General features: G+C 41.0%; 1 pseudogene; it reads right to left on the reverse strand.

Annotated features, from left to right (window-relative positions):
- Positions 1-2,230: 2,230 nt before the first annotated feature.
- LOC115426816 (high affinity choline transporter 1-like) overlaps positions 2,231-12,921 on the reverse strand; it is a 21,783-nt pseudogene continuing 11,092 nt past the window's right edge.

Genomic DNA, 12,921 nt, shown 5'->3' on the forward strand with positions numbered 1-12,921 from the left:
ACTATTGCTTTGAAAATTACAGTATGTGTGGAAGCCAGAGTCGGTGTGTAATAAACAGGCAGTAAGCTAAAACTCTGGTGTTTTTTGTTCAGTTTCATCTGAGTTGGTAATTTCCTGAATGAAACTGAAAAAGTGTTCAAACTGAGACACTACAATGCATCAAAAGATGATGGGATTACGTTGTGATTCTCAATACATTGTCCATTATGCCATCCTTTTAGTGGGCACTGTATGGTGACAGTGTCATATCAGGACTTACTCTGATATTCTCATCATTAATGCTATGACAAACTCTTCAATAACAAAAAAAAGACATTGCAATTATTTTGACAGACATTGTGTTAACAATGAGTCCCCATTTTAATGCCAATGTTTGTATGTAAACTTTATTGGAAAAGAAAATGGCATCTTGAGAATACATGTTGAAGGCTGAAGCTTCTCTGTGAATCATGATGCTTCATTTAAAATAGCATATTGAGACACACTTAACCATACAATGATTCCAGTGATATATTGAAATCAAAAGCCCAGGGTAACATTTAGGGAGATGTAAGACCATCCCATCACAGAATGGATCCTAACTTTCAGAATTACTGTATGTTTTCATTAGAGAATAATCACATAAAAATGATAGTCATTGTGTTTTCTTAACTCCTCTTTTTCTTTTTTCTATTTTATAGCAGGTGGCATTGACCATGTATTAATGTGCATTACACCTACCATGTTTGAATGTGGACCAGAGTTAATGTTCCCTAAACAGGCACTAATGACAGACGTGGTGTTCTTTGGCAACCACACAGGTCAGTTTGTTGTAATCTGTAATTTCACCACTAGACATCATTAAACATCCCAGACTGAGCCTTGAATTTTTCAGCCTCTCAATGCAATGTGTGTAAATGTAGGGATAAAAAAAGGTTAATATCAATGTGTGCATTTGTTTGTGTAGGTATTCTGAAAAATTAATAAAATCAAGGAAGCAGTGCTGGATTATATACCAAATAAACTGGTTTAAATTTCCCTCATGATATGAATTTCATATATATCACACAGTAGCACATCTGAAACAGCTGTACCACTTCAATACATGGCATTCTATTCTATTCTATTCTATTCTATTCTATTCTATTCTATTCTATTCTATTCTATTAAGCAACAAATTCAGTCATCTTCCAAAACACTTCATTAATCCTTGAGAGTGTTAAGCAACAAATTGTATAATATTATGTAGAGATGTCGACTGGGATTGAAAATCCTATGCTATGCCTGTCAACTGAGACACAAATGGCACACAAATTCAGGGCTTAGAGTAGAATGTAAGAACAAAAAACTGGATAATTGAGATTTGAAGCATAGATATCACACAAGGTCTTATTTAACAGGCAAATCAAAAGTGCATTGTAATTCTCCCAGGGTCTCTTAAAGAGACTTAAAGAAAATTATATTCAGAAAAATGTCAGACACGGCAAACTGTGGCAATGTTGTTTGTTACTTACCTCCATGGATTTCATTTCCTTATTGTCATCTCTTACTATATCCATGGCTCTTAGACATTAGAGTTTTGAACTTGTAAATTTGTGACTGGCACCAACTTGGCAGCTGCCACCCTGTAGATCTGCACCTGCATACTTCGATAAGATGAATGCCAAACAAATGACAAAAGTGCTGACTGACCAATGTTTTCAAGATAAATTATAATGTTTTAGTACATGCACACATACATAGGTTTATGTGCATTTACATCATGCCAGACAAGTAAATGTACTCAAATGTGCAGACAATGCAGGCAGCTTGTTTTAAACTATGATCAGTACTTCATCTTGAAACGATAACCAACACATTTCACTTATTTTTTCTTCAGTGGTGACCTAAATATGGTAAATTTTAACTACTCTTGCTTTGAGCTCATACTTAACATAGCGAAGGAACATTTAATTATTTGGCTGCTTAGATATCCGGCAAATGTTGCTACTTTTCAATCTAGGTTGAAAACATTTCTCTTTTCATTTGCCTGTGAATGAAGTTTGCAAGTTACACTCAATTCATATCACACTGTAAGTCTGTTATACCACACATTCTACTGTATATAGTATACAGTATATGTTACTGATTGGTTTACCCATTGGATCAACCTGTAGTAATCGAAGCACTTCCTGTATAGGTCTATATGAAACAAGAAAATGTTATTTCTGTGCTTTGTTTTCTTGATAAACTGTCAAAACACCAGAATGTTCCAAAAATACTTTAATAAATGTATGGATACACCATCCAACTCTACAAGAATATGTTCTTAGTTGTTTGTAACAGATGTGCTACAGTTGTATGTGTGTACGAGGAAGTCAAAAACTTCTCACACAAATGTTATAATTTAAAAATGTACAGTGCACGGCCCCAGCAATCCTACAAAGAGGGAATCTACAGATGAAAACACAGATTACAAAAGTATTTAGACTCTAATTGAGAATAAGTACAAAAATAATTTTGTTATATTATTAAATAAACTTTTTATTACGGAGGGGAGGGGAACATTGCATCCGAATGGGCTCTGTTCCATTCTGCCATTGTCGAGGTGGCTGTGGCAAGCTGCGGCCATAAGGTAGCTGGGGGCCAGTCACAGCAGTAGTCCCCAAACCCACTGGTAGATGTCAGAGGTGAGGGGAGCTGTCAGGCTGAAGAAGGAGGCAGAGGTCGCCAAGATAGTGAAACTACTTCGTGGCGGTGGAGTCCAGCGGGTTGACGAGATCTGCCCTGGGTATCTTAAGGCGCTGGATGTTGTAGGGTTGTCTTGGCTGACACGCCTCTGCAACATTGTGTGGACATCGGGGGCAGTGCCTTTGGAGTGGTAAACTGGGGTGATGGTCCCCATCTTTAAGAAAGGGGACCAGAGGGTGTGTTCCAACTGTAACATTCCTCAGCCTCCCTGATAAGGTCTATGCTAGGGTACTGGAGAAGAGGGTATGGTCGATAGTTGAACCACAGATCGAGGAGGAGCGATGTGGTTTTTGTCCCAGGTGTGGAACCGTGACCCACCTCTTTACCCCCGCTATGCTACTAGAGGGGCATGGGAGTTTGCCCATCCGGTCCACATGTGTTTTGTGGATTTGGAGAAGGCTTACGACCATGTCCCCAGAGTTATCCTGTGGGGGGTGCTTCAGGACTATGGGGTGGATGGTCCCTTGTTAGCGGCCATTCAGTCCCTGTACCAAAGGAGTGCGAGTCTGGTCCACGTAGCTGGCAGTAAGTTGGACTTGTTCCCAGTGAGGGTGGGCCTCCACCAAGTCTGCCGTTTGTCACCGGTTCTGTCCATAACTTGTATGGACAGAATTTCTAGGCACAGCTTGGTGGTGGAGGGGGTCAAGTTTGGTGGTGGGATGATCTCATCTCTGCTTTTTGTGGACGATGTGGTCCTCTTTGCATCATCGTGCAACAACCTTCAGCTCTCGCTGGGGCAGTTCAGCTGAGTGTGAAGCAGCTGGGATGAAGATCTACACCTCAAGTCTGAGGCCATGGTCCTCAGCTGGAAAAGGGTGGAATGCCCACTCAGGGTCAGGAGGGAAATCCTACCTCAGGTGGAGGAGTTTAAGTATCTCTGGATCTTGTTCACGAGTGAGGGTAGGATGGAGCAGGAGATTGACAGGCAGATCAGGGTGGCGTATACAGTAATGCGGACGCTAAACCAGTCAGGTGTGGTAAAGAGGGAGCTAATTCAAAAGGTGAAACTCTTGATTTACGGGTCAATCTACATTCTGCCCCTTCACCTATGGTCTGGGTAATAACCGAAAGAACGCAGTCGCAAGTACAAGTGGCCAGAATGAGTTTCCTCCACAGGGCTCAGCCTTAGAGATAGGGTGAGGGGCTTGGACATCTGGGATGGACTCAGAGTAGAGCCGCTGCTCCTCCACATTGACAGAAGCCAGGAGGCGAACTCGGGGCCCACTGAGGATGCACTGAAGGGATTATATCTCTCAGCTGGCCTAGGAACACCTCAGGATTCCCCCGGAAGAGCTGGCGGAAGTGGCTGGGGAGAGGACTGTCTGGGCTTCTCTGCTAAGGCTGCTGCCCCTGCGATTTGGACCAGATAAGCCGAAGATGACGAGTACGAGTAACTTATTACATTTGTCTGAGAACTTTTTGACTCTCCGTCATGTGAATAAGTAGGGTTATCAACAGTAATTTAGCAGTAATATAACAGTGTATAAGTCGTATGATGTTATCTGCAACTTCTCTTAAGACTTGAAGCATTCTTAGGTGTTGTGAGAGCAGAGCACATGCCAATCTGCTCTCCCCTGTGCATTAAACATGAAAATTCCAGACCAAGGTTGGCAGACAGATATTAAAGCTAACTTACCTTGTTCACCTGTGTTCTTTAGAATAATGTATGTGCATTCATCAGTGCTATGTATTTGACAATCTTTGTTCATGAGTTTATTTTAATACATGTCTCCTGCCACTTACAGCTTCCTGAGAGTTCCTCTTTCCTGTTTCTAAACCTACTGAGAGAAAAATGTCGCTCACAGGGAATTTTACGACCACAAAAAGGGCAAATGAGGAATTACCAATACATATACAAAGAACAAGATTTTACATGCAACATTCTACACAGAAAAAGTAATACCATTCAAACTGCCAGTGCCTTAAGTTTATAAGTGAGAAAATATCCACCACTTCACCGCATATGTAAGACTGCATATTTGATTATGTTATAGTTTCAGTGAGCCTTAAATAAGCACATTTTAAAATATGAGAAAGAACAGCTCTAAACCCCTGTAAAAGTACCTGCTATGACTATAGTTCTGTAAAATTAACAAATTAGTTTGTTGATTAATATTAATTAAACAAATGATCATGAAACTGTATTCAAAACACTTGTCTCCCAGTGATTTCCTCTTTCAGCCCAACTGATTTGTCAACATTGTTCCAGTTTCCGTCTGCTCTTCAGGGTTCTCCTCTTCCTCCTCTGTTCTCTTATTAACATCATTTCTTCTTAATAACAGTCTCTGTGGCACTTTGTTGGTTTTCACTTTGAAAACATCCCACCTTTCAGGAATCAGTCCTGTGTTAAACAGCAGTGAAGCCAAGTATGAGATCAAAAAAGTGGTGAATATGGTGGACAGCATGCAGATCGTCTGAATGGGAGCACGCTGGACATACACGCCATCCTCACTAGTGCACCCTGGGAAATGGAGGATAACAGGCAAACCGAGCGATGGCTCCCCACTCAGTACTCTCAACAACATTCCAACCAACAAACCCATGACGGCGCCGTAACCATTGGACATTTTAAAGAAGAGGACGCAGATCAGTTGTGGGAATATGATAGTGTAGGTTATGCCTGAGCCCAGGATCCAGAAAACCATGATGCTGTGGCTCACAAAGCTGAGTGATGTGCCACTCACACCCACTAACACCACAGTGATACGGATCACCCACTGGAGCTCCCCGTCTGATGCCTGGAGAGATGGAAGTCAGAGAAAAACATATATGTTTTTAAATCAATCTAATTTTATCATAGGCAAAAAAAAAGTCTCAAACAGCTGCACATGATTTGTGGTCACATCATGTGGCACAAGAATGTGTTCTGAGTTGGAATATGGAATATTCATATGGAATGGGATGGTTGTACCAGAAATATCACTCCTGCTGATGGTGTTAAGCTAATTATCAGGCAAGCTGGTCACATTTTGTCTGAGATGCTACAGTTTCATCTAATACAAATCAGATAATGTGTTCTGAAGTTGTGTAACTACTAAAAAATAGTCTTAGGTAGAAAATGCCCTTTTTAATCCTATTGTGTTGTGAAAAATTATGTTAAGCATTCTTAGTTGTGAGGGTAGAGCACAGGTCACTTTGTTCTTTCCTAAGGGACATAAAGTTTCCAAACCAAGACTGCAAACACGTTTTACCCAAACTATCTCCTACTGTCTTCTTAGGAAGGTATGTATGTGTGTCTGTGATTGTGGTTTCCCTAAAGGGATATTTACAGGAGTCAAGGTTTATCCTTGTCTATGTCAATATTTATGTCTCATAAAGACCTTTACGCAAAATAAAATTTGCAAAATATGAGATAAGTTAAATATAAAATGTGTAACGCAAGAAAAATAAAAGAAAAAGGGCTTTGAATGTCACGGTCTGTTCCTGCGTGGCCGCTGAGCCCTCCCTCTACAATCAGATTTGCCGGCTGCGTGTTGCACAGCTTCAGCACCTTAGCATTAAGAGCCCATATAAGGGGCTCCTCTGTGGCTGGGCAGTGCCAGATCACTACACCTCATACCTCTCCACATCACAGACTCTCACCACCCTGATCCCATCACCTTGCAGACTCTGCAGATTCCACCCTCTGGTTTTATTTGTTACACATATTTTTGTTTTCTGTGAATAAATGTGACAGGTTAAAATGCCTTGGCGCATTATTTCTTTTTAAAATGTTTTTCATAGGTCATCAATGTTTATTTGTTCTCAGGTGTTACTGTAGATTTATGTGTATTGTTGCTGAAGTGCAAAGGTACTGTGTAATTATATTTATATTTAATTAACTAGAAGCACTCGGAGAGCGCAGACCTCCGCCAAGGCTGATCAGTGCCCCCCCCCCCCCCCGTGGGCCCCCCCACGCCAAGGAGGTTATGTTTTTGCCAGGGTTTGTTTGTCTGTTTGTCTGTCCATTAGTGTGCAACATAACTCAAAAAGTTATGGACAGATTTTGATGAATTAAATTTTGGTGGTGATCGGGGGTGGGGGGGCCCACGGGGGGGGCTACTGATCAGCCTTGGTGGAGGTCTGCGCCCCCCCCGTGGGCCCCCCCACCCCCGATCACCACCAAAATTTAATCATTTCTTCCTTATCCCATTTCCAACAAACCCTGAAAATTTCATCAAAATCTGTCCATAACTTTTTGAGTTATGTTGCACACTAACGGACAGACAAACAGACAAACAAACCCTGGCAAAAACATAACCTCCTTGGCGGAGGTAATGATGAAATATATAGGTTTATATAAATTTAATTTTACATTTAAAACTGTAGTAATTAAAATCGTTACATATCACTGTGTCAATAAACAACTTCCAATCTGACTCAGCGGATCTACTGTGTGGTGTGCCCCAAGGCTCTGTCCTGGGACCAGTCCTATTCTTACTCTGTCCTCCCACTTGGCCACATTATCCAACAGTATAGTGATGTCTCCTATCATCTATTCGCGGATGACATCCAGATATACTGCTCCTTTAACTCCTCTGAGCCCCACAAACTGAGTTCCTTAATCAACTGCTTGTCAGAGCTGAAGCAGTGGCTAAATGATAACAGCCTCCAGCTGAACTCCAGCAAAACTGAGACCCTCATCATTGCCCCGGATAGTGCAATCCCAGGGATCAAACATCACCTTGGAGACCTGAGTTCCTCGGTAAAGACAAAACTGAGGAATCTGGGTGTCATCTTTGACCAGGACATGTCTTTAGAATTCTACTCCAAACACCTAGTCAAAAACTGTTTCTTCCACCTACGCAACATCTCCAAACTCAGATCTATGGTGTCCACAAATGAGCTCGAGATGATCGTTCACACTTTCGTATCTTCTCGCTTAGACTACTGCAACAGCCTGTTTACATGCTTAAACAAGAAGGAGCTGGCCCGTCTACAGTTTGTCCAGAACTCTGCTGCCAGGCTCCTGACCCGCACAAACAGGAGAACCCACATCACTCCCATCCTTAAATCTCTCCACTGGCTCCCTGTTCTATATCGTCTTCATTTCAAAATTCTTGTGCTAACTTTCCGGGCCCTACATGGCCAGGCCCCTGCATACATTGCTTCCCTGATCCAGCCCTACAGCTCGACTCGTAGCTTGAGGTCTTCAGGACAGCACCTGCTGATGGTTCCACGGACCTGTTTTAGCACACGCGGTGACAGGTCTTTTAAAGCTGTGGCACCACGTCTATGGAATGACCTGCCTCTACACCTACGATCCATGGACTCTTTAGAGAGCTTTAAGAAACACCTCAAAACCCTCCTGTTCAAAAAGGCTTTTTAGTCTCCCACCTGACCCAGGACCACCACAGACTGATTACACTCTATGTATTCATCATAACGTACTCCATGTGTCATCCCCCCCCAGTCTCTCTATATCTCTATCGCTCTCTCTTTTCTCCTCCTTTACTCTCTCTCTCTCTCTCTCTTTAACCCCAACTGGTCAAGGCAGACAGCCATCCTTCAGGAGTCTGGGTCTGCTCGAGGTTTCTGCCCGTTAAAGGGAAGTTTTTCCTCGCCACTGTCACCAATCACAAGTGTTTGCTCCTGAAGGATTCTGTTGGGTCTCTGTAAACTTAATTTGATTCTGATTTGAATTGATAAAGCACTTTGTGACTCTGTCTGTGAAAAGTGCTCTATAAATAAAATTTACTTTACTTACTTTACTTATATTTTGTTGTGTAACGATGTTGTCCAGGGTGTACCCCGCCTTCGCCCCTATGTAGCTGGGATAGGCTCCAAGCGACCCCCGTGACCCGAGTGAGGATAAAGCGGGTTCAGATAATGAATGAACATATTTTGTTTAAAAATTAAATGCATTTAGAAAAGGTTTTGTTTAAAACAAGTAAAATGCAGTTTGTTAGATGTTTCGTGCCTGATTGATTCATGTTGTCAGAAAGGAAGTAGTTGTGCGCATGTGCACCGTGGAGGTGAGTGTTGTAATGGCGGCTGTTGAATAAACACCGTACGAGTGAGGAAAACGCAGCGAGTTCGTTGTTATTTCAACACCACATACAACGCAGCCATCTCCCTCGAACGTCCGGGCGGAGAGTGCAACATAAACAATGTTACGCCCTTCAGCACCGTGCCCGTGAGTCCATTCATTCACTTCCTTATGACATGGAAGTCCAAAGAAAAATAAGAACAAAATTCTGTGCATTTTTGGGCTCTTACATTTTTCCTCAGGATGTTCTTATAGACATTGGTAGAGAAGATGGAGGCAGCTGATAACAGAAATGAGTCTGTTGATGACATCACAGCAGCAGCTACTGCTCCAATACCAAAGATGGAGATATAATTTGGTGTGAGATACTGTAAAGCAATGGGCAGAACCTGGCCTGTTTCTCCACGGTCATAAGGAGATGGAGAGCCATACGAGGTCATGTTCCAGTCTGAAAGCAATACAAAACAATATGACACACTGACATAGCTGTTTATGATGATCTTACTATTATCATATATGCTCTACCTGTTGATGCTGCGACTGCTCCAATCAAAACAGATGGGACTCCCATTATGAAGACGATGGGAGCTGCAATGAAGCAGATGATCCTGGCTGTGGCCGATGAGGAGGCTGACAGGGTCCTCTGATGGAAATCCTGACAACCCAGGTGACCAAGAGTCTAAGACAGAAAGAAATCACTGAGCTGACTTCCAGGGACCTTACATTTAAGGTTTTCTTCTCATTAAAGGTTGAATGTGTGATATCAGTTCTGTCAAACATGCATGAATGAGTGCATGTGTGTGAAGAAAAGAAGGACAAAGGTCAGATGTTGGATGTGATGTGTACAGCTCTGCCTGGAAAACAGTTAGTGAGAGACCCATCCCCCTCCAGAAGAAAGGGGCTCCTCTCAGTTAACAGTAACAATCACAACAGTTTGCAACAGAAAATATTTACCCATTACCCACTTTGATTTCATCATACTCACAGATACTTTTATAACCAGTTACACACCAATAAACTTGACCCAGCTCCTCTGCACCTCCTCTGGTGCCTGGAGTAGCAATTTAAGGAGCAGGTTATGAAGACAGAGGGAGTACGTTATCAAGTGCACGGGCCCTTGATGAAGCATCTGCCACAATGTCCTCGGTGCTTCTAATGCATAGGTGTCAAACTCATTTTAGTTTAGGAGCCACATACAGCACAATTTGATCTCAAGCAGGCTGGATTAGAAAAATAATAATATAATAACTTATGAATAATGAGAACTTCAATTCTTTTCTTTGTTTCAGTGCAAAGAAGTAAAATTACATTATGAAAATGTTTACATTTATGATCTATCCTTTCACAGAAAAAGCAAATAACCTGAAAAATGTGAAAATTGTCAAGAAAAATAAGTGAGTAAGTAATAATTATGCCTGAACTTATCATTTACTCATTTGCATTATAGATCACAGTGGATCTACAAAGGCACAAAACATGTAATAGCAGGCATAATATTCTTAAACTTTTGGAGTTTGGAACTAAAATGAGTTTAAATGAACAAAACGGCCATCCATCACTACTCCACAGAACCATACCCAACAACCACCGAAGATAACCGTGAGGCTTTTATACCACTGCTCCCTCTCAAGTGGTGGCAGATGTACCAACTAGAACAGGAGGAACTACTTACACACACATTTCTGGGTGTATGTGTGTAAAGAAAAATGGACAAAAGGATGGTGCTGGTCATTGATGCTGCAGTGAGATGAGAGAGCAGAGCCAAGTAATGACAAGAGCCAGAGTCAGATCCAGAACCATAGAGAGAACAGGAATATCACACCACCTCAATAGACATATACACACATACACACAGACATACATTTACATACTTACATATGTGTTTACATCTTTCAATAATAAAAGAAAATCACCAAAGTTCAACAGTGTTTTTCAAAGAATGCCCATGTTCTTGTGTGCAGTTGTATTTGTATTCAAGATAGTGGGCTATGATTACGTATTTGTATCAACATACCTACTTGATTACTGCATGTGGTCCTTACCAATAACAAGAAATTATCAATCCACCTCCATGCCCTGTCACTCTCCACTGTACCGACCCAAGGGGCCTGGTAGGTGAAATTAAAGGCAGACTTTGTGATATCAACTGAATGTGGATTCATCAGGATGAATGGGACACACAACCACTGCAGGAAAACAAAACAGAATACACATTTTTGCTATGCATACTTTTACCCTTATTAACCAGCCACTCCCTTCAAGATTATTACAGAGCAAGACTTAATAAGATCAAAGTCATTGAACCTACCAAGCTAAAGAATATGAGAATTAACTGTATAACATCTGTGTAGGCCACAGAATAGAGGCCTCCGAGGAGTGTGTAGATGATGGCGACTGCAGCAGAGATCCAAATGCAAATAGTATAAGACAAATCCAGGATGACACTCATTGTTGTACCTACAGCACAGAAGAAAGTCACACAAATGTCATTTTAAAGACTCTACAGTGCAAATTTAAAATAACACTTTTAACACCCTCACAGTTAAAATCAACAGTCACCCGGTGTTTATATGAGAACCACTACTGAAGTGTTCAAATCAACTCCATGGTCGTTAATATGTAACTCCTTACTGTTTAATGCTCTTAACTCTTAACTGCTCTTCCTGTTCACCACTGGAGGACCAAGATGACATTCAGGTTAGGATGAGGGTTTTCTTGTCTACTGTAACACTTTCCTATATCATAAAAGGTGGTGCTGCTCATACAATGAATTTAACTCTCTATTAACAGAGAGCTAATCTTATTACCTGTACTTAAAGGCATGTCCCCATAACATTAAACAATGAGACTGTGGAATTAGCCCTGCCCATAAACCTTTTTAACACCACAGGAGTGTGAAAATGTCACCCAAATCAACACTCATCCACACAACTCTACAAAATTAAGACTACTTGATTTTCTGTGTATATGCAGAAACCTCACTCACATTTATCTTTGTAAAGGAATGTCCCCTCAGTTTATCATGACAGTTGTGACTTCAGTCAAAAACTGGAAGAAGTGTCATTACCTAAGCCGATAAGAGTTGCTGTTACCCAGAACATGTCAGAGATCACCAGTCCCATCGACAGAAACCCACTGATTACATTTCCATACTTGATCTGGAATGGGTCCATCATCGTCATGTATTTTCTGTCTCTCATTGTCTTTGCGAAGAAAACTCCACCTTGATGAAGTAAATGATAGAGAAACAGGTTTGTGTCTCTTCATAGCAGTGATATTTCATGAATTCCATCTACACAAAACTGACATTTAGTTTCCTATCATAGAATTAAAAAAAAAAAAAAACCCTCAAATCTTATTTCTTAATTCATTTAAATATTTATTTGACTGAAGAAAGTATAAAGTTTAAAGATTTTCAGTGTTTTCACTGATCTACTTTGCATTTGAAAAATAACTCCATCAGTTGTTGTGCTTTTGAAAGTGGAATTTTTGCCCATTTTTGGTGTGAACAAGAATTTAGATGCTTCTCAGTCTGGTCATTTGTGTCTGATTCTCCTCTTCTTAATGTCTATACATTTTCAGTAAGACACAAATGCTGATCCTCTGCAGCTGATGCTCATTAAAAAAAAAAAAAACTTTTGAAACCGTATACAAGTCATTGTGGAATAGACTCAATTTTAAATTGAACTGATGACAAGTCTATATTTTCATAAGTCAAGTAGATCCATAGATAATAATTAGATAGATAGTTTGTCCTTACCAACAATGAAAGTCAGGGGTGATGTTACTATTAAAACAGCCCAGGTCAGTCCCATGGTCGGGTCATAAACTGCCTCTGACAGACCAACAATGTAGCCTCCTCCAACAAATGTTGCTAAAGCGTTAGACATACACAGCTGGGTTAGTGTGACAGATGGGTGATTTATCACTGCCTTCACAATTAATGTAAGTTTTCAAAGAAAAAAAGAAAGACTGACAGAAATTAACTCCAACTGCAATGTCTCCACTTAAACTGGTAACCTTTTTTCTAAAGACTAATTTGTTGAGCCACGTAGGTGTTACAGAATGGGGTCTTGTTTTCCTCGCTCAACTCACTACCTTCAGCAGTCACGATGACTCTCCACACTTAAAACACCATGTGTTTAAGGGCGATGTAAGTCATGATGAAACCGTCACGGATTTTCCTGGCTCCAGGTCCAAACAAATCCGAGATGAATCCAAAATGAGATGAGGAAATAGACCAC

The sequence above is a fragment of the Sphaeramia orbicularis genome, chromosome 10 (assembly GCF_902148855.1).
Source record: "Sphaeramia orbicularis chromosome 10, fSphaOr1.1, whole genome shotgun sequence".
Classification (NCBI taxonomy): domain Eukaryota; kingdom Metazoa; phylum Chordata; class Actinopteri; order Kurtiformes; family Apogonidae; genus Sphaeramia; species Sphaeramia orbicularis.